General features: G+C 43.8%; 1 protein-coding gene across 5 annotated transcripts in view; it reads right to left on the bottom strand.

Annotated features, from left to right (window-relative positions):
• The window catches only part of Tnrc6c (trinucleotide repeat containing adaptor 6C), a 122,263-nt gene extending 97,052 nt beyond the window's left edge, over positions 1-25,211 (bottom strand). For 4 of the 5 annotated variants that reach the window (XM_057773644.1, XM_057773647.1, XM_057773648.1 and 1 more), the window contains exon 1: positions 24,716-25,211. The gene's annotated coding sequence lies outside the window, so the exon portion shown is untranslated. Of the gene's footprint in view, positions 1-24,160; positions 24,191-24,715 lie in introns of those variants that run through there. The other variant, XM_057773645.1, reaches the window with a different exon arrangement.
• Positions 25,212-25,492: the final 281 nt, after the last annotated feature.

Below are 25,492 nucleotides of genomic sequence, written 5' to 3'. Positions count from 1 at the left end.
TCCAGTTTTCTTCAATTATTTTTTCTCACACAGATGGTACTTTCTTTATAATTACTTCAGATATCAAGAGGAGACTCTACCTTTCTTTCTTAAGCAGTTAAGAGAATACCTGGCGATGACTTGGTATCCCAGGACTAAATGACCTTAACTCTACGCTCCATGGATTTGTGACTCCTTCTTGTCCCCTACTGACGCCATGTAACAGACAAACTCTACTAACACCTGCACACGTCTGTGGGAACCACACTAACATTCCAATGTCATAAAACTGTAGGGACTGCTATTATTTCCATTTTAAAAATTCTTTATTCTTTTAATCTTTTAAGTGAAATTCACAATCATCTTGCCATGTTTCAAAAAGAAGAGCATTATGTAGGGCCAGGGAGATGGCTCAGCATGGTTAAGGCTCAGTTCTTGCTACTTAAACCTGATGACCTGAGTTCATCCCCGAAACATACAGTGAAAGGAGAGAACCAACCACTAAAGTTGTCTTTTGACTTTCTCTATACATGAATCACACACCACACCCACCCTACTCCTTCCCACCACCACACACCTGCTCTCTCTTACACACACAATAATACAGTATTTTTTTTTTTTTGATTCAGAATTGAACCAAGTGTAGTATCCATGCCTTCGGTTCTAGTCTTCAGGAGGTAGAGAGTGGCAAACAGAACTCTGTGATTTCAACTCCAGTCTGGTCTATAAAGAAGAGTTCCAGGCCAGTATAGGGCTACATACTAAGATCCAATCTCAGAATAAATAGATAAAAATAAAAAAATAGAACTGCTTTACCCAGGAAGGGTTATAAACTCCTATAATCCCAGCACCCAGGTGGTAGAGGCAAATCCTGGATACACAGCAGTAGTTCATCTCAAAAGCCAAGCCTAGAATTGTTTTAAAGCAAAACTTACTGAAATGAAAGCTTTGTAGGTTTTATTTTTCACTTTTTTTTTTTTTTTTTTTTTTGAGATAGAGTTTCTCTATGTAACAGTCCTGGCTGTCTCAGAACCTGCTTTGTAGACCAGGCTGACCTCAAACTAACCAAGAGCTCCCTGCTTCTTGTCACCACACTGCCCCAAGCAAGTGCCTGGATTAAAGGTGTATATCACCATTACTCAGCTTAATTCCTACATTTATGAACATCCCTCCATCGCGTCCTTCCCTCTCAGTGACATTGTCATTATGTTTGTGTTAGTGAGTAGCCATGCCCATATCGTAACCAGTGAGCTATACCCCGCTTGGTTTCTTCCACATGTACTTTTTTCCTTCCTTCCTTCCTTCCTTCCTTCCTTCCTTCCTTCCTTCCTTCCTTCCTTCCCTCCCTCCCTCCCTCCCTCCCTCCCTCCCTCCCTCCCTTTCTTTTTGGTTTTTTGAGACAGGGTTTCTCTGTAGCTTTGGTTCCTGTCCTGGAACTAGCTCTTCTAGACCAGGCTGGCCTCGAACTCACAGAGATCCGCCTGCCTCTGCCTCCCGAGTGCTGGGATTAAAGGCGTGCGCCACCACCGCCCGGCTCCACATGTACTTTCTATACCCAGTAAGTTCACGTCTGTGTTTCATGATTTTAATATGTTCTTATGTATAAGACCAGATATTAATTGTAGTATCTACTAAATGGTAGGCATCTAGTAAAAGGATCTACTTATCTACTGTCATTTTTCCTTTAAAAACTAGCTAGCTGGGGTTAGAGAGAGGACTCAATGGTTAAGAGGGATTTGCTGCTCTTGCAGAGGACCCAGGTTCAGTTCTTAGCACCTATAGCAGTTAATAATTGCCTGGACCTCCAGTTCCAGGTGATCTGATATCCTTTATAGTGTCTGTGGACTCATGCGTCAGGTGGTGCAAATATATACACTCAGGTACATACACACACACACACACACACACACACACACACACACACCCCTTCTAGATAGTTAAGCACCTAGCTAGGTACAATTTTCAAGAGATGTGCAGGTGTAATTTAAGTCCCTAATCAGCTGACTTCAAGACAGAAGATACCCACTCAAACCCTTTGAGCCTGGATTTTGTGAATAGATGCAGGAGAGTAAGTTTAAAGTCTGACGAGGACTTAAAGCAGCTGCTGACTTGAAGGTGAAGAAAGAAGAGAATAGGAAGTGCATTTCTGACAGCCAGAAAGGAAACTATGACCTGCAACTTCAAGAAACTCAACTTTGCTAGCAACATGAATGAGCCAGCAAGAAGAATCTCTGCCCTATAGGACTGTGACCTACAACCTCTAAGCTGTGGTCACTTGCTACAGCACAACAGAAAACCAACACAACTGCCTTGTTTAACCACCCTGGACTTTGGAGGCAAAGCTGAGGCCTAAGTAGAAATACTGTTCAGGAGTCTTGTTTTGTTTTTTGAGGCAGGGTCTCACTATACAGATCTAGCTGGCCTGGATCTCACTAAGAGGCCAAGCTATCACAAACTGTCCTGTACCACCACACCCAGTCCTGTTCACAAGTTTTAGTAGTCAGGAATAGGAGGAGTCAGGATCATCCTGGTACTTAGAACTGAGTAGACTTTTTAAAATTTATTAATTTATTTGGCTTTTTGAAACAGGGTTTCTCTGTATAGCTTTTAGAGCCTGTCCTGGAACTCACTCTGTAGACCATGCTGGACTCCAACTCACAGAGATCTGCTTGCCTCTGCCTCCTGAGTGCTGGGATTAAAGATGTGTGCCACCACCGCTCAGGCTGGAGATTTTAATATAAAGAACTGTTAACTGTTTAAAAGCGGGTATGTTTAAGGGGTTAAAACAGGGCCTGAAAGGGCAGATATTTGCTACATACAAAATGAGTGTGTCTGTGAATCTGAAAGGTGCTAAGAACTGCAAAGAGCACCCAACTCTCAGCAGGACTGAAGAGGATGTAGCCCCATAGGGCACACAGCGGCTGGCTCTACAGTCAGAGTGATGAAGGAATCCAGCTGAGGGCACAAGTCTGCGTTGGTCCATACGAGAGTCATCTAAGTAGGCAGAGACTTCATGGCAGGTGTGGAGAGCTGCTTTGTAAGTGCCAGAACGAGTTCCCCCACAAACTCCTCTAGACAACTCTTTAAGTAGCTCCATCAGAAGCAAGCACACTAAAAGGAGGAAAGAAGTCTCCTCTATCTCCTCTTTCTGTCCCTGCACTACTTTTTTTTTTTTTTTTTTTTTTTTTTTTTTTTTTTTTTAGTTTTTCGAGACAAGGTTTCTCTGTAGCTTTGGAGCCTGTCCTGGCACTCCTGCACTACCTTTTATTGAGACCTAAAATGAAGCCAACTAGCTAAAGTGAAATGTTCACAGTGCTGGCTACACTTAAAACAGGGCAAGTCAGGCGGTGGTGGTGCATGCCTTTGATTCCAGCACTTGGGAGGCAGAGACAAGGGGATCTATTAGTTCAAGGCCAGCCTGGTCTATAGAGCGAGTTCCAGGACAACCAGAGAGCTACACACTGAGAAACCCTGTCTTGACACCACTCCTCAACAAAAAAAGCTTTTTTGGGGGATATGGATTTATGAGACTGGGAGCTTAGAGGCAGTCTACTATTGGCAATCTATCCCCAGATGCTGGCTTCTATAAACCCTGAAAGAAGATGCATTTGAACTCATATAAAGCATCAAAACAATGTTTGCACCCAATGATGTTATGACCTTCTCCCTTAAATAAGGAGCTGACTTAATTACATATTACAGTTCAACTACAATCCCACTGAACAGTCCCTTCTGTAAAGATAAAACTGTTGAACTAAGTTCCAAATGTACGTATAGAACATGGGCGACCGAAGAGCAAAGCAGTTACGCCTGGTTTCCAGTATGCCTGGCTTCCTCTTCCATTGCCCAGCCCATGTTTCCTTTGTCCTCCTCCAGAACCTCAGCTGGCCAAAGCTCTCATGGTGACAAGACTCCTCAACAGAGAGGGCAGCAGTGTTTCACTACTCTTCAGTGCCAGAGCACACGTTCTACCATACATCCCAGGGAGTCCCCAATTACAGAGACCCCTTGCCTTACAGCACAGCAACACCTCCATTCTCCTCTGTCACCAGGATGAAGCATCCTAGGCAGGAGAGCAGTCTCCTACTTTTTGGTTCACTGGCATAAAGAGCTCAAAGTGGGTACTGCCTTTATCTTCCAACTCAACAAAACCATTCTATGACCGCTGGTAGAAATATTTATTTCAAGTCCTAGTGCAGTTCAAAGTTGCTAGGATAACAAGATGACATTCTAGGGGAGTTATTAGCGTGAACTAGCAGGACTATTTTCAGAGTTTACCATCATTATCACCTGGAAACAGGACTATGAGCTTGTGTGTAAAAGAACAGGGACATAGGGTCTATCTTCCTTTAACACTGCTGACTTCTGGGAAAGGAGGGGTCTGTTCCCATGGAAGGTATTGCTACTTCTAAACTTGCCCTACCTTTCTGTTTCTTTTTCTCTCTCCTCAATCTTCTGAACATTTGCTATTCTACTTCCCCTCTCTCTTTCCACCATTAGTTCAGTAGCTATAAATGCTCTTTTTGCTTCTCTCAACTTGAAATTCCATTTAAAAAAATCATGTCCTGCAGAAAATATGTTGACATCTTTCTTTTCATTTTCTATGAGGAGAGTACATAGCTTCTACCATTCTAGATGCTAGGAAGCTAAACTCATCATGAACAACAGATGACTTAAGAGATCTTAGGCATTATAGAATGGGTAATTTAAATAAATAACATGTCTCAGTTCTAGACATAAGGTGGCCAAGATCAAGAGCAAGCACGACTAGGCTGTGGGGAGGGCCTCTTCTTGGCTTGTAGATGACTATCTTCTCTTTCTGTGCTCACAGGAGGAGAGCAGAGAGAGAGAGAGGCGCAACCTTCCTTACGTCTCTTTGTCCTACAAGGACGTACAGACTATAGGTTCATTCAGAACGTCAACAGTCCACTGTTCACAAAGAAGGGGGAATTGATCCCTATCCTTAAACACTAGAATGTGATTCTATCACTAACCCAGTGTAGGAAAGACTGCCTAGGGCATGGCATCACCAAAGCTTAACACAAGCTACAAGAACTACACACACCTTCAACTGTTTGGTTTCCAGTGCTCTGGGCTGCTGTCCATCACTGGTTTTTGCTGTCTTACAGTGAGTAACACTTTAGCCTCTCCTTGCTCTTCATTCTTTTCTGTTTTTCTATGCTTCCACTGAGGAAAAATTTTCCTTCTACACAAGGAAACTTCTTTACAATTCTTTCAGCATGTGTCTGCTATAGCAAAGTCTCTCAAGCTTTTCTTAAAGTCTGCCAAGAAGCACCTATAACTTTGCCTTTGAAAGGCATTTTTGCTGGATACAGATTTCTAGGTTGGTGGTTATTTTCTTGAGACACAGACACTCTTACTGTTCAACTGTGATTTCTATTTGCTCTACAAAGTTGATCTTCAGTCTTTATCACTGCTCCTTTGAGGGGAAAGCATCTTCCTCATTTGGCTGGTTGAGACAGGATCTCCCTATGTTACCCAGGCCTCCTGAATTGCTGAGTACAAGTTTGTCCTACCAGGCCAGGCTTACTCCCCTAGCTGATTACAATGTCAAGGTTTTGGCATTTTGTTTTAGCCATCTTCCTCCCCCTGTTCAGACCTCTCTCTTCATTCTGCAGAGATCTACAGTGATTCCTAAATCTTTAAACTTTTGGCTGATAGCTTGCATTTATTTTCAAAGACCTTAGTTATTTTTTAAAAGATTTATTTTTATACATATAGTGTTTAACCTGAATGTATGTTTGCACACCACATAAAAGCAGCGCCTGTGGAGGCCAGAAGAGGGTGTCAGATCCCTTGAACTAGAGTTACAGCTGCATCCCTAAAGCAAGCTTCTCTTACATTCTAACACACACTGAGAATCTCCAACACCTTCAAACACAGGGACAATCATACACCGGACTTTTCAGTCTTTGGCAGAAGGTTGGTCTATCCAACCCAGAAGAAGCAGAAGTCCAAAAAGAAATTGGCTTTTATGGCAATTCTCTCCAGCAAGCAACAGGGATAATCTTAGAGATTTTCTCAGTTGATCTGTTATAGAACATCAGTAGAGTTCTTTGTAGTCCAAAAGCAAACCTTTCTTCATCTTAATATTCTTTTGGGCTGTGGATGGAACCCAGGGGGTACCACACATGCTAGGCCAGTGTTTCTACCACTAAGTCATGTCCCCAGTCTATTGTTTGAGTATGCTATTGCATTTCCCAAATTCTCTTAAATATGAGGTTTTAAAGAAATACCAAGCCAGGTGATGGTGGCACACATCTTTAATCCCAGTACTCAGGAGGAGAGGCAGGTGGATCTCTGAGTTTGAGGCCAGTCTGGTCTACAGAGTAAGTAAGCTGCAGGTCAGCCAGGGTTACGCAGAGAAACCCTGCCTTGAAAAACCAAAAGAAAAGGAAAAAGAAAGACAAGACCAACTAGATAGAGCCAGTGTGATGGCTCAGGGGATAAAAGTACTTGCAACATATGCCTGATACCTGACTGTATATCACTGTCCTCTGGCCTCTACACAGGTGACATAGCACATGCATACACACACCAAAACTCCACACAGAGAGAGCAGAATGAGAATGTGAGAGAGACAGACTCATGGCTAATAATACTGATAAATTATCATTTCTGATTAACTGTGATGGCTATTCTTAGTTGTCAACTTGCCTTCATCTGGAATTAACTAAAGCCCAAATGGCACATCTGTGAATGATTTTTTTCCCCCTTAATTAAATAATTTGAAGTGCCGGGCGGTGGGCGCACGCCTTTAATCCCAGCACTTGGGAGGCAGAGGCAGGTGAATCTCTGTGAGTTCGAGACCAGCCTGGTCTACAAGAGCTAGTTCCAGGACAGGCTCCAAAGCCACAGAGAAACCCTGTCTCGAAAAACAAAAAAACAAAAAAAAACCCAAACAAACAAATAAATAAATAAATAAATAATTTGAAGTGAAAGACCTTCTTTTTGTTTTGTTTTTTTTCTGGCTGTCCTGAAACTAGCTCTGTAGACCAGGCTAGTTTCAAACTCAAAATCCACCTGTTTCTGTCTCTCAGGTGCTGGGACTAAAGGTGTGCACCACCAACACCCAGCAGAAGACCCTCTTGTAATCCAGATCTTTGAGGTAAGAAGACCCACCTTTAATCTGGGTCACACTTGCTGGCAGCCTGTATAAAGGACAAGGAAGAAGGAAGCTTCTCTCTCTTTGTTTGCTTGACTTGCTCTCACAAACAAGTCTGTCCCTCCACTGGCTCAGTTCTTCAGTGTTCTGGCATCTACTGAAGACCGGCTGAGATGTTCTGCCTCATGGAACTACTGGATTCTTGAACCGTTCAGTTTGTAAGCAGCCACAGTTGGATTAGCTGGACCATCGTCTATAAGTCATTCTAATAAATCCTCTTTCTGAGAGAGATTAATTTTATAAATTCTGTTCCTCTAGGGAATCCTGACTAATACACTGTTTTACAATAAAACTAAAAATTAAAAGTATTTTGGCTATAATTTTTCATTTTTTGTTTCATAACTAAACTAGTTTCATCAAGTAAGACAGCCAATTCTTTCTAAGTTTTCAGATGACTTAACCAAAAATACAGACAGTCAATTCTGAAAAGCAGAAATTTAAGGTTTGATTGTTTGGTTGGTTGGTTGTCTTTTGATGCTACTACAAACCAGAATCAGGCCTTGCATGTGCTGAGTGTGTGCTTTAACTATGAGCTACACTCCGTCCTAGGGAGAGGTACTTTATCAATGCCTTTCCTTGTTCTGATTAAGCTTCTGGAGTCTAAAAGTGGCTGACTGCTTGAAAAGATCCTGCCTAACACAAAGTTAGTCAAATATTTGTTGATGCTAACTAAATGTTTGTTCTTTCTTTCCTACTAAAAAATTACCTTCAAAATAAAGGGGTGGGTTTGCAGAGACGACTCAGCAGTTAAGAGCACTAGGTACCCTTCAAGAGGACCTGGGTTCAATTTCTAGTACCACATGGCAGCTCACAATCTATAACTCCAGTCCCAGAGAACCCAATGCTCTCTTCTGGCCTCCACAGGGAGCAGGCAAGCATGTTATACATAAACATTAATGCAGGCAAAACGCTAATAATACATACATAAACATAAACAAAAATATTTTGGGGCTGGAGTGATGGCTCAGTGGTCAAGAGGTTTGTTGCTCTTGCAGAGAACCCAGGTTCAGTTCCTAACACTGACATGGTGATTCACAATCATTTTTAACTACAGTTCCAGGAGACCAGACACCCTCTTCTAAAATCCAAGGGCATCATCAGGCACGCATGTGGTACACATACATACATGAAGGCAAAACACTCATACATATAAAATAATTTTTTTAAAGGCTTGTTTGTTTTTACCTTATGCATATGAGTATCTGCCGTGTATGTATGTGTGCCATTTGTGTGTCTGGTAAACATTAAGGCCAGAAGAGGGTGCTGGAGTCTTTGAAACTGGAGTTACAAATGGATTTGAGCCAACATGTGGGTTCTGGGAACTGAAATCAGGTTCTCTGCAAGGAAAGCCAGTGCTCTTAACTGCTCTCCAGTCACACAAAGATCTTTTGTTGCTGCGGGAGCTACTTTTGCTCCTTCAGCCAACAGCCTTTGAGATAGGGTGTGGTATCTAATTGCTTTCAAAATAAGGGGTGGCAGATCTCTCGCTCTCTTGCTTGCTTCAGGTTCCGCTTCTGGCTATCAGACGCTTTTCCTGGTCGCGCAGAAGGCTGTTGTCTAGGACAGTGATCTATAAGTTTTTTCCCTTTAAATAAATAACCCATTTATTAATAGTAATTCCAAATTGGTGTGGGATTGATTGTTTTGTTTTGTGACTTATTCCTTTATTTTGTTAAAGTCAAGTGTGATGGCATAATACCTACAGTCTCAATACTCAAGAAGCAGGCAGAAAGATTGAGAGTTTGAGGTAAGCCTGAGCTATGGATTGAGACCCTAAGATAATTAAAATAAACACAAAACTCCAAGCCTATCCCACTAAGCTCAGTAACAGCATTTGCCTAGCATCACAAGGTTCCATCTCCAGCACCATCACTTTTTTTTTTTTAAAAAAGGGGGGTTGCTTTTTCTTCTTAATTTTTTTTATCAACATAAAAAATTATTTTCTGATTCTGAGACAGGGATTTGCTTTTTCATGATCCCAAACGTTATAACTACGGAGATTAGGGACCTAGAAAGAGAACAGTTGAACTAAAAATGAGGCGTTTTTGCTCTTTGTACCTTCCCATATCACCCAAATGTCAAGGAACTCCATAGTTCCAGTGTAAATCATCACAGAGTTCCAGAGCGTGAGTACTCAGTATTTAATTAGACAAGCAGTATTTACCAAGTGCCTACTATAAGGCAATAAGCTAAGTTTTAATTAAACACAAATCCTGCCTACAAGAGTAATAATCTAAGAAAGGCAAAAAGGCACATATGATTGTTATAAAGAATAAAAAGTTAGGGGGTTGGAGAGATGGCTCAGAGGTTAAGAGCATTGCCTCCTCTTCCAAAGGTCCTGAGTTCAATTCCCAGCAACCACATGGTGGCTCACAACCATCTGTAATGGGGTCTGGTGCCCTCTTTTGGCCTACAGGCATACACACAGACAGAATATTGTATACATAATAAATAAATTTTTTTAAAAAGTTAAGGTACCCCAAGAAAGATACTGAAACATTTGTTCCTGGATAAGTCGAGTATACGCTGTGTGTCAACACCATGTTAAAGCCATTCTATTTTTTTTCTCTTTCATGCGCCTCTAAAATGGAGGAAACCAAGCTATATGCAGACAATAAGATACATGTAGTACACACACACATATGTACATATAAACATACAGCAACTATGCATTTTCAGGCATCTTATTTACTGCTGAAGTATCGAAGTACAAGATCACAGAAATTAAGGAGAGGAAGCAGATTTCTCAAACCCTGTCTGGGTTCTCTTTGTGAAATACAGGAAGAGAAACTAAAGCATTATGTTCTAATGTTGCAGAACATATCCTAATAGTCTTACCAAGGCTACACTTTCCATCCCAAATAAAGAATAATTTTATATTCCAGCATTTGTGAGTGTTTTCAGGGTAAAGAAACTTCCTTTCCCACTTTACAAATTGTGCTAGTCAATTACTATGGCCATGCTCATAAAACAGTGCCACTCTGTTACTTGAGTTACTTCTTTGAAACTACAGTAATACACACAGAGAGAAGGTGACTACAGAGCAGAGGTGATTGTGAGAAACAGTTCTGATGTACCTTTACTCTGTGTGGCAAGCACGTGCACACCGCACAGGGTACATCACTAAGCATCTTCTCCAGTTGACATAGCAAAAGGTACCCAGATTAATCTCTGGGTTACCACACAAGTGACAGATCTAGGAATACAACCCAGAAGTACCACTAAAGACTGTACTTGACAGTGGTTGCCAGAAACTGGTTATCAGCTGATGAGAAAGATAAGGTGAAGTGTTCATAACTATTCTAAATTAAAGGACTATGCTGAAAGATGCTATCTAAAAATCACCTGGGAGACAAAGTCCTGGGATGAATGTAGGGTGTTTTCAGGGAAGTTTAACTGAGGAAGAAGTGTGTGTGTGTGTGTGTAACATCCCGTGGGATGTGGTCCTGGACTCAGGAAAGGAGGAAGCCAGCTGCTGAACACCAGCATTCTGCCTGATGAGGATGTAATGTGACCAGCAGCCTCATGTTCCCACCACCAAGCCTTCTTCTCTATGATGGATTGTTCCTCAGAAGACTGAGGCAAAATAACTTTCTCTCTTCCAGGTGCTTCTGTTAGGCCTGTTGTCCAATCTACTATTCCCCCACCCTTCCCCTCTCTTTGCATGACAGTATACTCTATTTTACAAAGGAATGGTAAGAATGCGGTTTCTATTCACAGGTCTTATGGGCCAATGCTAAATAAACGCTAGCCACTAGGCGTGGCCTTTGATCCTGGGAGCTGGAAAGGCAGAAGGATCTCTATGAATTCAAGAGCAGCCTGTTCTACACAATCAGGACAGCCAGAGCAACATAGTGAGATCAAGTCTTTTAAAAAAGAAAAACAAGGCCAGGCGGTGGTGGCGCACGCCTTTAATCCCAGCACTCGGGAGGCAGAGGCAGGCGGATCTCTGTGAGTTGGAGGCCAGTCTGGTATACAAGAGCTAGGTTCCAGAACAGGAACCAAAAGCTATGGAGAAACCCTGTCTCGAAAATCCAAAAAAAAAAAAAAAAAAAAAAAAAAAAAAAAAGGAAAAAAAGAAAAGAAAGAAAAGATATGACTAGCTCCCATTTTTTGCTTTATATATTCTCATATCTGTCCTCTCCCCTCTCTCCTTTCCTCTACAGCCCAAGCTGGCCTCAAACCTATGGCAATCCTTTGACCTCAGTCTTCCAAATTTTGGGATTATAGGGGTGAGCCACCACCACATATGGCTTTATATTTTCTTTTTTTTTCTAATTTATTTTAACTTTCTTTTATGTGCATTGGTGTAAAGGTGTCAGCTTCCGGGGAGCTGAAGCTACAGGCAGTTGTGAGCTGCCATGTGGGTGCTGGAAACTGAACCCGGGTCCTCTGGAAGAGCAGCCAGTGCTCTCAACCGGTGAGCCATCTCTCCAGCACAGCTTTATATTTTCAAAAGAACATTTCGCAGGGCAGAGGTAGGCGGATCTCTCTGAATTCGAGGCCAGCCTGGTCTACAAGACCTAGTTCCAGGACAGGTTCCAAAGCTACAGAGAAACCCTGTCTCGAAAAACCACACACACACACACACACACACACACACACAATTTCAGTTGGGCATGGTGGTACATGCCAGTTATTTAGCATTTAATAGGCTGAGGAGTATATGTATGAATTTACAGTCAACTTGGACTACATAGTGAGTTACAGGCCAGCCTGAACTATACAAGATCCTGTCTCAGAAACATAGAAAAACAGATTTTACTCAAAAAAGATAAAATAATATTTGAGGTTATTACTTTCTTAGAAGAATGAAAGATTTTAATGACAGCTACATATTTAAGCTATGAAATATAAGGAAGAAAGGATCACAAGACTGCTGAGATGACTGACCATGTCAACCTGACAGGACCTGGAATCAACTAAGAGACATGCCCCATTGGGGTGGGTCTGTGAGGGCATTTCTATAAGAACTGGCTGAGGAGAAGAGACCCTCTTCCAGAGTGAAGATGCTTGGCACACAGGTCCCAGGGGAATCAGTGTGTTTGCTTGCCTGCCTGACTGCTTGCTGGGTTGTGTGCTCTTGTTCTGCAGCTAATCCTATCTTTCAGACTCCAGCTTCTCTGATTTCTAGCGTGGAATGAAGATCTTAAGCACCAATTGGTCCCAGCACCCACGGCTGTCTCTCCAGCCATTAAAAAAAAAAAAAAAAAAGCACCAATTGGGACACTAATGAGGCATCCATCATAAAAACTGTGGAGCTACTAGGTTCTCATCTTCTCCACTGTACAGACGGCCACAGTTGAATTGCCCAGCCCCTAATATTCACAGGGATTTTAGTAAACCCTCCTTTATACTGTATATCAATCAAGCATTCTATCAGGTCTGTTCCTCAAGAGACTAGGCTTCCCTAGTCCCCCTTGTTATGGTTTTCTGTCTCTTCAAGAGACAAGCCACACCCACTTCCTCTCCCATCCACTGAGGCAGGCTGATCTTCAGCTTCCTGCCTGAGTTGCTCTCTTTTCCATCTTCCTCTCAGAGGTAGCTTCGCTTCTGCCTCTCTCCCCACTTCTCCGCTTCCCCCTTCTCTGTCTCTTTCTTCTCCTCTCTCTCTCTGTCCCCCCTTTTCCCTTCCCCCTTCATAACCCCCTAAGTAAATATTCAACCTCACTCTGCATGTCGTGTCTATCCACGTCTCTGCCTCCTGCCCGCCTGCCATGTGTCTCCCTGCCTGGGACCAGCCACTGCTCGAGGACTGGCTGCTGGTCCGTCTGCCTGGGACTGGCTGCTCTCAGGGCCCGCTGTCTGCCGCCACATGGCAGGCCACCACCATTTGGGACCTACAGCATTTCTGCTGCCTACTGCTGCCGGGGAATCTTGAAGCATTTTTTAAAAAATTATAAAACCCCTGCCACTGTAGTTTCAGGGAGGCCCAACATTTAAAATATTGCTTCTTCCTTTCTCCCATACAATTCAAAATTTCACCTCAACAGTTATTACTCTGATTGTGAAGATGATTTTACAAGTGAATAATTATCGAAATTTACTGACTAGCATATTTTAAACATACAGACTGAACTTAGGAAGAAAAATCATATATATATATACACACACACACACTAAACAAAAAGAAACCTCATGAGGGGAAAGGGAAAGAAGGTTTCCATCTTTAAAATAGGCATGATTATTTCAGCACCTCAGTGCCTGCAACTGTTTCCACTGCACCACTATCAGTCACTGGAAGAATTTGCTCATCTTCCTTAGGCTTGTATTTACATTTTGCCAAAATGTAAGCTTTGAAATCCTGATTAATTTACTTTTCTTTGGGTACTGGCAAAAAGACCATCATTTAAATAATGTTTGTCAACTAATATGCTTTACAAATTTTCTTCTTCTGACATTTGTCTGTGTCAAAAGGCACAGAACTAGTTTCCCCAAGACTTGGGATTGAGTCCAAGACTGTCTGGCCTTCGTATATTACACCACTTTTTGGTTTTTCAATGTGAAACACAGCAGGTAAGCAAGAGCTGATGTCTGCTGTTTATTAGTACCACTGTCCCTATGAACCATCATGACTTTGTCACACAGAACAAACAACAATACTAAGGCAAACCTAAAACCCAAGCAAAACAGTTTCCCATATCTTTAGCAAAAAAACCAAAAATGTCAGAAAATAAAAAGCATTACCAATTTTAGTATGCACCAAAGTTCCGAGATACAAAACAGTCTGGCTCTCTGAAGACCTACAGTGAATTTTCAGTTGTGACATCACAGTGATTATAATCCATTTATCTCCCAGAGACCCCTTATGCCCATTTTCAGTCAGCCCCTTCTCATGCTAGCCCAGACAACCACTGACATACTTTAAGTTTCTCCAGATTTGACCCTTCTGAAACCACCACAGACATTAATTCTGGCTTCTTGACTGGGTATATTTATATATTTGGTGGGGGGGGAGGCTTAGAGTCACGATTTCTCTGTAGCTTTGGAGCCTGTCCTGGAACTAGCTCTTGTAGACCAGGCTGGCCTCAAACTCACAGAGATCCGCCTGCCTCTGCCTCCCGAGTGCTGGGATTAAAGGCGTCCGCCACCATCTCAGTTCCATTTCTAATTCCTGAGTAGTATTCCTAAGTACACACCACACTTCTTTGTATACTTACCAGTGGACAGCCAACTGGACCGTTTCCATCCCTCCATTACTGTCTTCTGGTGACAGCCATTCTAATAGGCGTGAACTGGTGCCTCACTATAATTTCAATTATTTCCCCAAAGTCAAGTGAGACTGAGTATCTTAGTGTATGCCAGCCATCTGGGCATCATCTCTGATGAAATGCTTGCTGAAATTTCTTCTATTTTAAAGTGGGGTATTTTACTACTAACTTATGATGCTTATGATGGTTTCTTTTCTTTTCTTTCCTAGGCATGGAGTAGCACTTGGGAGGTAGAGATGGGCAGATCTATGTGAGATCAAGGCCAGCCAGGGATGCACGATGAGACATTGTCTCAAAAAAAAAAAAAAAAAAAAAACCAAGGGCTGGAGAGATGGCTCAGTGGTTAAGAGCATTGCCTGCTCTTCCAAAGGTCCTGAGTTCAATTCCCGGCAACCACATGGTGGCTCACAACCATCTATAATGAAGTCTGGTGCCCTCTTCTGGCCTGCAGACATACATGCAGACAGAATATTGTATACATAATAAATAAATATTTAAAAAAAAAAAAAAAAAACCAAAAACCTCTTACTCTGCCCAGGCTGGTAGGGAGCTCCTGGGCTCCAGTGCTCTTCCTGCCGTTCTGACAATGACAATTTCAATTACTTAACATGTGTCTCTCCTGAAAATCACAGTAGCAAACCAAAAATGTAAAGCCCAGCCAAATAAAGAAACAAAAGAGAACATGCTAGTCCCAAAGTCAGATGTTTGATTCTCCTGACCCAGCAAGACTATAAGGCTTATAAAACTCCATTCCTGTGAACTTTCGTGTTAAAGGACTGAAAGAAAGATACGTTGCTGGAGAAAAATGGGTCAAGTGAGGGAAATTGCTTTCCCACTGAGGTTTGAGATTGAATAGGAAGTGGTTGAATTAGACAGAAGAAAGGCAGGCGTCTCCCATTCACATGTGGCTTTTATATATCAAAGGTTCAGCTTCCTTTGCACTGAACATTAACTAAAGCATTTCAGTTTCAAGGTGACACAGATTCTACCTCCTCCTTCACAGAAATGTGTCCCCCCCCACCACCACCACTTGTATTAAAACTAGAATCCTTGAATGGACTTAAATTTTTCAGTAGTATTAATTTTCAAATAATGCTCTAAGAAAAACCTGCTGCTGTGGCAGAATAAAAATAGCCTACGAGCTCTATATACTGAAACTGGCACCCTCCTGCCTGAGTCATCCTGATGCCACAGTCAGGAATCTGGGGAAAGGAGCATTTACACCAGGGCTTTCACATGAGTACTGTTCTTTCTACACGCATCAAAGTCGTTTCATTTAGAGTCCCAAATGACACTGACTGGAGCTGTCAACTTGCAGCCTTATTAGTGACACATGTACCAATGGTTAAGAAATCTTTTATGAATAGGCCAGACACCTGAGATCAAGTATGGGGCATCAAAGATACCCTAGAAGTTAAGAGTCATCCAGTCTGAATGAGGTAGTGGAGGGGCCATGGAGAACTGAAGACACAGAGGCCTGGCCTCTTGAACTTGGCACTGACCAGCACTCCTGAGCTGGTGCTACTGTGACATCTGCAGCTTCTCAGTGGCTACAGACTTTGGCTTGACAGACTGTACTCATCCCACATCCAGGCTGTCCTCTACCTCTGATGTATAGAACTTCAGGACAGCAAACAGGAAAGGCAATGGGGACAATAAGCTGTGCAAGAAAAAACAATGAAAATTTTGAACATATCTAAAGGTTGAATTCAGAAACTGATGTGTCTTATACTAATGTAAAATTCACTTAGAAAAATCACAAGATAGAAGATAAAAATTATTCTGCCTTGGGATTTAGCAAATCAAAGTTGTGTCATCCAAGACTAAAGAGGCACATGGGGGCTATTTAAATAACTATATCTAGGGACTGGAAGCATAGCTCAGTGAGAAGGCCCTTGCTGGGCATGCATGAGACTCTCAGTTGGGTTCTCAGAACCACAAACATGAGTTGACTGAACAAATACATGTAAATTTTTTGACAAGTACCTACAAGTCAATAAAAAGTGATTTCAAGCCAGGCGGTGGAGGTCACACCTCTCACCTTTAATCCCAGCAGTTTGAGCCAGCCTGCTCTACAAGAGCTAGTTCCAGGACAGGCTCCAAAGCTACAGAGAAACCCTGTCTCGAAAAACCAAAAAGTTCAAAAGTCAAGAAATTAATTTTGACAACATCCTTTAAAGATCCTCTGACTGAGTGAACAATAACATAATACATATGCGAACCAGGATATTCCGCTTGGCCAGGGTGAGCCCTTCCTTAGAATGTGTTCATGGTTCCAATGGGCTTGTATCTAAAGATAGTTGTCCAATGTGTTGACACAACAGATACAACTGCTACCATTTATTAAGCCTAAAACTTTAACGTCTGTGAGAAATACCATGTGCTATTCTTTCTCAATTTTATTTGGGGACATTTGCTGGCAGTGCCAGGGCCTAAAGGAAAAAGAACTACCCATTCCTCCAGGTACCCACACAGAAAAATGATGAAAGAGTTCCGTGATGTCCACCAAGATAGACTCGCAACCCTTCTAGTGCTCCTTGCAACTAGGCTGACTAGTTGAAAACCAGAAGTATTCAATTATCAACTCCCCTCTTTCCCTCATGATTGTTAGTGGAAGCAGCATCTCTGAAGAAATACTTGACTCAGAATTGAAAATATTTATTTTAGTACTCTAACAGAGAAACTTTTCTAGTGACCAAGTATAGCAATAATCCCTGAAAGTATAGTTTTACAGATTTATTATTATTATTATTAATGTGTCTGTGTGAGCATATGCCACATGTGTACAAGTGGCTGTGGAGGCCAGAAGAGGGCATCAGATCCCCTGAAGCTGGAGTTCCTGAAGGCTATCCTCTATAAGTGCTGGAAACAGAACTTTGTTCCTTTGCAAGAGCAGCCAGTGTTCTTAACTGTTGAGTCATCTCTTCAACCCCTGGAAAAATTTACCTTAATATTTACAAAATACCGTAGAGATTATAGGGATTAAAAAGATGAATAGGCTATTCTTATTAACAAGTAACTCAAGCCTAATAAAGAAATGATTAGCATAATGAAGACTTCTGCACTAATATGCAACCAGTTAACTAAAGACTTAACAGATGTAAAGTACAATGACAGCTAAGATTCTCCTCACCTGACTGTGTAAAAGACAACCAATTTTACCTGTTTTAAAGTTTTTTCAGGTAGAATGTGGCAGGTACACTTAGAATCCCAGCACTCAGGAGGTTGAACAATAGTGAGGTTCAAGGCTAGCCTGAGTTACATAGTAAGACCTTGTCTCAAAAACAGCAAGTAAAAAGCTTCTTCATTCTATTCTAAAGGAGTAAAAAAGGAAAAATTTTTGTTTATTTTGTTTTTAAATCTTTTGTCTCTGTTAAACAAGAATCTACTGTTCCTTAAGTTTATGGAAGTTATGTTTGTCTAATAAAATATTGTAATCTATAAAAACACCCAACAAAACTACTAATGTAGCTATACTATAACATTTATGTGGCAACCCAATCTTGCTTCTTTGCAACTTTGAAAATGTTTCCCTTTTCTTTCTTTTGGTCAATATTCCATGTCAAAAAGTGTAAAGAATCTTGGGATGCTATATAAGTTGTCAGTTAATTTCTTATGCTAAGAAACCCAGAAAACTTGCCTCCACTGATGGCACTCACCATAATAGCAGAATCCCATTCTCACATGGCCCAATGCATGTCTGAGTTTGCTGTGATCCCAAATTTCTACTCCAGGATAGAACCTCATACAATAAGCTCTCTTGCCCCAACCATATCAAACAAGGATGCACTGATATGGCTTCTTGGGGACTTAATTGTAAGCCTTCCAGGCACCCTACAAAGAGCAGGACGCCAAAGGCCTCACTTCTTAGAATTGCTTCCTTCTGACAACCCACACCAACCCTGCGTGTTTTGTCCTGCAAAGTCTTAATATCTTTCACTTCCACCCCATCATTATGTCACCCAGGCTACTTGTCTCACGGAGCCAGTCATTCTGGCCATAATGTGAACACTGCATCTATTCAGGGGATGCTCCCCACCCACCACTGGTCACGTCAAGTTCCTCAACAGCCATCAAGAGTTTCCAAACAGGCAAACATGATAGTTCTACCCAGCATTGTCCCTACCAAGCCTCACTATCAACACAAAACTAACAACATAAAACTAACATAAAGCTCACTAACAACACAAAAGCTAGGACCAGTGCTCATTAAGTTATTAAGAACTCTGAGTCCCTCTATGTCTCAGCTATGGTGTTCCCCAAACTTGGTTTGCCCACTGTCTCCTTGCAGAGTTATCACTTTCATCCAAGGAAGTTCCACCTTTCAGGACCAAGACTTTTCAAGTCAAGTTTTGTGTGTCCACACCACATCATCCCATCAAGCCACTTTCTATTCCGACTGATGGGCACACCCTCAGCATTTCCGAGGGCAGTTCCCTTGCCTTGAAGTACAAGTTAGTCTGGAGGGAAACTGTTCTTGGGGGTCATGGGAAACTGAGAAATACTGGACTGGACTTCTCTAAGCATCTATTTTGAAACTCATTCTTACAAAGAGGATATGGTAAGTGTATAACTATGTTAAAATCCAACCATAGATTTTGGCCAAATTCCTGTATGGGTGTGTGGTTTCCTCCAAACCTTTCTTGACTGCTCTCTTTTTGTAGACCATCCCTAGCAGGTCAACTCTAGGAAGTCCAGGAGAAGAGCCTTCTTTCACTGTAGTTGTGCACACAGAAGGCAGCAGAGGGGAACAAGCAGAAGCCCTGGCATTAGAGGACCTGAGGTACCTACCAAGGCTGATGACAGCCAGCAACTCATTCTAAACCAGCTAAGATTCTTCACATCTAGACATGACTGGAACACCCATACTTATTAGCTAACACGAAGAAAATGCTCGGAAAGCATGCTGCCAATATCAGCAGCAGGAGGGGTGAAACAAGGTGCAAAGAATAGAGACTAAGAAACTGTTTTCAAAGCCACCCTATTCCTGTATGAATTTGAATTCTGGCATTTCCCACAAACTGTAGGCTATTGTGGAAATCCCTTCCTCCTCTGTTCTTCCATCTGTTCACCTGTGAAATAGGAGCAATAAAGGCAACTACCTTAAAGGAGTATTGTCAAGTATTAATAATATGATCTTGACATGGAGTCACACTGAATGTTTGTTAAGCATTTTTGAAGACTTTGCTTAAATGGAGATCTGACTGACAGAATACTGACCACCTCCCCTACATCAAAACTGTTCTCAATGACTCTGGCACTAGGGCCTATAGAACCACCAATTTCTTTCCTCAAGATATTCCCTGACAGAAGAAACTTTGCTCCAAGTATCAGTTTACAGCCTCCTTCATTGAGAACAAGGCTTATGAAGACTATTCCTTGCACTCTTCTTCATTCCCAGTATTTCCTATTTCATATGGACTGTGAGAAAACAGCACACGACCCAAGGAATACTCCTGCACTCCTCTTCCACAGCTCCTGAACAACTCTGCTGTTCATTTCATCTCAGCAAGAAGGCAATACATGGGGCCTGAGTCGGCAGCTCCCACTTGCAGATCTACCTTAATCAAGCTTGCTATTTTAACTTGGATTCTCCTACTTAGTTCAAAGAGTAATTAAAAAGAAATGATCTTTGGGAATAAACAGTACACAATACAGGCTCAAGACAAGCAAGTGATTTTTGCTGTGAAAGTTTCGGGGCTTTTTAGAATAATCTGACTTGATGCTTTGATACTGGAGGTCCACAGCTCAACCCTTCTGAGGCAGGAAGCATGACTGTACAAAGAATATTCTCTACCAGAAGATCTAAAGAAGGAAGACAGAGAAGGTCTTCAGATTGAGAAATGAGGCATCTGTTTCGGCGTTTGAAGGCTCCTGGGGGATCATTTAATATAAAAAAAGATGATGGCTACAAAGAATGCTATCAGCTTCAATGGCAATGAACTGCTAATTTAAAAAAAAATTATTGTGGCAGAAAGGTTTATGAAGAGTTGCCTGTACTCTGGGGAACTCATCTCCCAAAGGACTCCTCAGTCTTAAGACTATGCATGGCCAGGTGAGCTCACGTGTTTATAATAGGAAAGATGTGTTGCAACAAATATGAAAGGGGAAGGGAGTGGTGACAACTCCACATTCTAATTCCTAGAGAAAGTATTTGAATTCATTGGCCTACAAGAGGACTTGACTTCAGAATTCACACTTTTGTCCACTCTTAATCACAACTGTATCATAGCTGGAAATCCAAGAGCCGCAGGATTTTCATGAGCAGGAAGGCTGCTTTCACAAGGCTCCTCCTGCTGTTGTGGTGTGCAGCTGTGGAAGGCAGGCTCAGGAGAGTGTGTACACTGGCTGAGCTGCCTCAGGGATGTTTCATGGCTGGGTGCCCAGATTGTCTAGCTCTGCACACAGCTCTGTAGTGTTTTGAGGGCTACATGGGAGGAATGCATTCTTAAATTAGCAAACAGCTCTCCATCTCTGCAAAGCTTCTTCAGTCTCTGGAAGCATCTGAGGCCAAGAAGTCACTTTAGCGCAATTCCAAAAATGGCACAAAGTGTCGGAGTTACACAGCACCCTGAACATGTAAAACCGTGCTATAGCAAAGTGGAGGGTGAAATACCAAACACGCTCCATTTCTCTGTCCCACATCACTTACATGCATTCTCCGCAAAGTTACACAATCATTTCTGACAAGTAATCTTCATATTTTTAAATAATTATGTTTTTGAAAAACTGTGTATAACCTAACAATTTATCAACAGGAACACATTTATGTATTAAAGTCTATTTTTTTTTTTTTTTGGTTTTTCCAGACAGGGTTTCTCTGTGGCTTTGGAGCCTGTCCTGGAACTAGCTCTGTAGACCAGGCTGGTCTCGAACTCACAGAGATCCACCTGCCTCTGCCTCCCCAGTGCTGGGATTAAAGGTGTGCGCCACCATCGCCCGGCTAAAGTCTATTTTTAAAAGGTATATTATTTTATAAGAAACACTCTCCTCACAACAAGTATTTAAAAGTCAATTTGTAAAAAATGTAATTTGCATAATCAAACTGGCTTAAAAAAAGTTAATCTGTTAAAAAAAAAATCTACCCCCAAATATTGACTAGTTCACAGATGACGCTCCACTCTCCTCTCAGAGCTATGAGGTCTTCAAACAGGGTGACTAAGATGTTAAGTCCCCTTCACTGAAGCCACTTATCCTGACAGAAGACTTCATCACCTGCTCATCATCTCTCAAGAGACTTCCCTCTTGCTCACCTGCACACACAGCAAGGCCTGCTGAAAGAAAGCCTGAATAAGAGGTAAAAGTTTATCTGACTGTCTCAAAGTAATTTCAGTCAAAGGAAACCAAACACAACTGAACAAAACCAGTCACCTGGCTTTCCTTAGCTCACCTGGAGCCTTCCATGCCCTGCCTGAAGGGGGCTCTGCCTCTTACTCTCTCCACCCACATCTCTCCTGCTCCAAGGACTGCTGTAAATCCAGCCTCCCCTCACCATCTCCTTTTCATGCTTTCCCCAAACCAAGTTTTCTCTGCTAGCTTCAACCCCAAATCACCACTGTCTCAGACGCTATTTGTAAATCTAACAGTCTTAGCCTTACAACTGATTTCCTTTCCTATAACATCTACCTACTCAAGTATCACCTTTGCACAGTAAACCGGACTGAGTTGTAAACAGTCATCGTGTGCTCAGACACCCCTCCCTCCATGGATCAAATTCACACTGGAGAAGGTGGCAGTCTACAAAAGAGCTCTTCAGCCTCAACATATTAGGTTGTAATGGAGCCAAAGACAAGTAACAAAGTCAAATCAAATCACAAAAAAGCAATTTTACTACTCTCACCCTCCCCCATGTCATCTTGGGTCCAGCAAGAATAACTTCACAGGCAGGACCCCTTCTCCCCAGCTGCTGGATATGAATAGCTGGGGTAATACACTCAATTCTTGCAGAAATTTTATCTGTCACACAAAGCTCCCTTCAATGAAGAAAAAGTCTCTCATCCCACTCCTGACTTCCTCCTGGGCTTAGTTCTGGGTAATAGTATCTGGGAAAGTACACAATTATCTCAGTAAAGGACACTGCTTAACAAAAAGGTGGCAGAATGAGGAATACTGTCCTTTAAAGTTTCAAGTAGTCTCCAAATGGCTTGGCTACTTTTTAGCCAATGACGTCAAATGAAACAATGCCTCTTACTCCTGCATAACCAGTACTCCAAAATGCCAAGTCAATTAATTAAGCATAAATATAATCCTGCCACAAAACAATCCTTTATTAAAGTTTATCTGCCACTTGTGACAACCCAACACTAAACATCAAGAGGAGGAACAGCATTTATAAGAGTCCCAACAACCACCAAAACATTTAAACACCAGAATCCCAAGTGGAATCCTTTGCCAATCACAGGGTCAAAGTTTTAACATTACACCATACTAGCACGTAGGAGGTCAGTGTCAGGTTGCTTTGGACAAGGGGCATGATTTAAATCTATAGTATAAAAATCAGATCCATATGATTATATCACAAGTGCAGGATGCGTACATTTAACTATTACTTCCTGAACTATTAATGTCTCGTTATTCAAAATATGAAAGAAAAATAGACTCTAAGAATCTTTTGAGGAAGGGGTTGAGACAGGGTTCTTTGTGTAGTCCTGGCTGTCTTGGAACTGTGTAGACCAGGCTGGCCTCAAATTCAGAGATCCACTTGCCTCTGCCTCCCTAGTGCTGGTATTAAAGGTGTGTGCCACTACCGCTCAGCTGACTCTTAAGAACCTTATGAGAATGCAAATGTTGAAATATTTCGGTAGAAGAAAAAAAATCTTTTCAGTATGGGTAAACAAAGTCCCAACTACTGACCTCCTGTGAACAACAAAATCAATTCAGTCAATGTAACAGAACCCTGCATTTTAAAAGCCTCACTGTGCATAAATTTCCTTTAAAAAAAAAAGTCTTAGTAGGTGCCACACTGAAATGTCAAAAGCATTTTCTGGAAAAAAAATGTAATTTTCTTCAAGGTGCCCTCTGACAGCCAAGTTCAACTGGCTTGGGTTGTCCTATCTAACTCAGTCTCTCATTTCGTAGGGAAGAAAGCCTGCAATCCAGGAATACAACTGTCAGCACCCCACACAGTTCAAACTGTCCTCTAAAGTCACTCGAGTCACGTTTTGAAGGTCTCAATTCATTCATATAGTCATTCCAGTCCAAAGACAGGAAACTGCATAGAATAACACCGTATTCAGTCAGGTGCCATTCAGCAATGTGGTCATGAACGGACTAACTGTAATTGGTTCAAGCCGGTTAATGTGCACACTAGATACCCACAAAACAACAATCACCACCCAGAAGCTGGGCAACACAATGGCGCAAACCAGCCAGGAGACTCCGGCGTGCAACTCCTTCAAGATGCCCAAGCTGGCCATCAACGGTGCACCATTTTGAGTTTTGAATCTGCGCTTCATACCCAGAAGCCAACAAGCAGACCACTCAAATGGAGGTTTCATCTGGCGAAGGCAAAGGTTGGAGCCAACTCAACTAATTACGTACGGAGGCATCAGCACTGTCAGATATCTCGGAACGCCATAGGTGCAGCCGGCCCCGCCGGCTCCTCCTCCCAGGGTTCCCGCACAGCATCCCAGCACCATCCTTCATCAATTCCTCCAGCTACGCGCCACGCGCGCGCCAACCGTCTCCTGGCCCGGCCAACGCACAGGGGGGTGGGGTGGGGGACAGCTTGACGTCCACATCTGCAGGTTTTAACCGCTACGGATGCCATTTCGCTACATCTCACCTACTTGGTGAAGGCGCGGACCAAGCATCCCTAAAAGCAGAGGCGGCGTCTGGGCGCTCGGCTTTCGTTATATGTTAACGGGGCCGGGGCGGCTGCAGTGGCGGCGGCGGCGGCGGCGCGTCTTCCTCGCACGCAGCACTCCGCAGTGTCCGTTTGCAACACCGTTACATAGAAATCCACCTCATTTCACAACTGCAGGGGGCCCTCGGGGTCGCGTACGGCTCGCTAAACAACGCCACACTGCGGATCGGTGTATGCCACCCTTTGGTAACACACGGTCTGCAGGCGACCGTGCAAGGAGACCGAATCTCATCCACTGCATTAGTTTAAGAGGAAGAGAGAGAGAGAGCACGGGGGGGACAGCTCAGCGTCCGACCCCAGGGTCCCCCAAGCCCGGTGCCGCACGCCCGGCCCGGCGCTCGCTGCCCGCGCCTCTCCTCCCTCCCGTCAGCCCCGGCCGGCGTCGCACGCGGGTCGCTCGGGGCCGCCGCGCTCCGGCTCGGCCGAACAAAGGGCCCCGAAGACCTCCGGGCGCAGCGGCGGCGGCGCGCTCACCTGGACTCCGTCCCCGGCGGCGGCTCCGCGGGGGTCCGGCGGCGCGGGCCTGGCGGTGGCGAGGTCGCTCTCGGTCGCCCGGGGCCCTCGCAGGCGCTCCGGCGGTGGGGGCCCGCTCAGTGCCGACGCCGCGGGATCGAGACCCGGCGCGGGCGGCGGGTGGGCGGCGGCACGTCCCGGCAGGTCCAGGTCCAGTGCCTGCGACGCCGCGACGCGCCCCGCTCCTCGGTCTCGGACGCAGCCCGGGTAGGAGGCGGCAACGGCGGCGGGAGGCTGAGCGCGGGGCCGCTCCGCTCCCTCCGCCTCGGGCTCCGGCTCCGGCTCGGGCGGGCCCGCGGCGGCGGCGGCGGGAGCGCGACGGCGCGGGGACGGCCTGTCACGGGGACGGCCGGGGCGACCCGGCGGCTCTCAGGGCTGCGCAGCGACGCGGTCGGCGACGGCGGCTGCGGCTCCTGGGGCCGTCGCGCTGAGGTGCGGAGCTGCCACCGCGGCCATCTTGTTGCTCTAACTGACAAGAACCCCCCTCCCCCCGCTCCAGCCAGACGCGGCGCTCGCGCCCCCGGCCCCGCCCCGTGTGGGCCTCCAACAGGAAGTCGTACCGGCCCCTGGCACGTGACTCCCACCGCATCTGCATACCGGAGGGCAATTTGGCCAATCAGCTCCCGGATCCTGAGCTCCGCCTCCAGGCACCACGCCAGAGCCCATTGGTTCGTCCCGACAAGGCCACGCCTCCTCCTGCTCCCTTAATACCCGCCCGCTCGGTGGTTGCCCAGACCG

The sequence above is a fragment of the Chionomys nivalis genome, chromosome 7, assembly GCF_950005125.1.
Source record: "Chionomys nivalis chromosome 7, mChiNiv1.1, whole genome shotgun sequence".
NCBI lineage: Eukaryota > Metazoa > Chordata > Mammalia > Rodentia > Cricetidae > Chionomys > Chionomys nivalis.
Note: the sequence above shows the minus strand (reverse complement) of the source record. Positions and strands in the feature narration are given on the sequence as shown.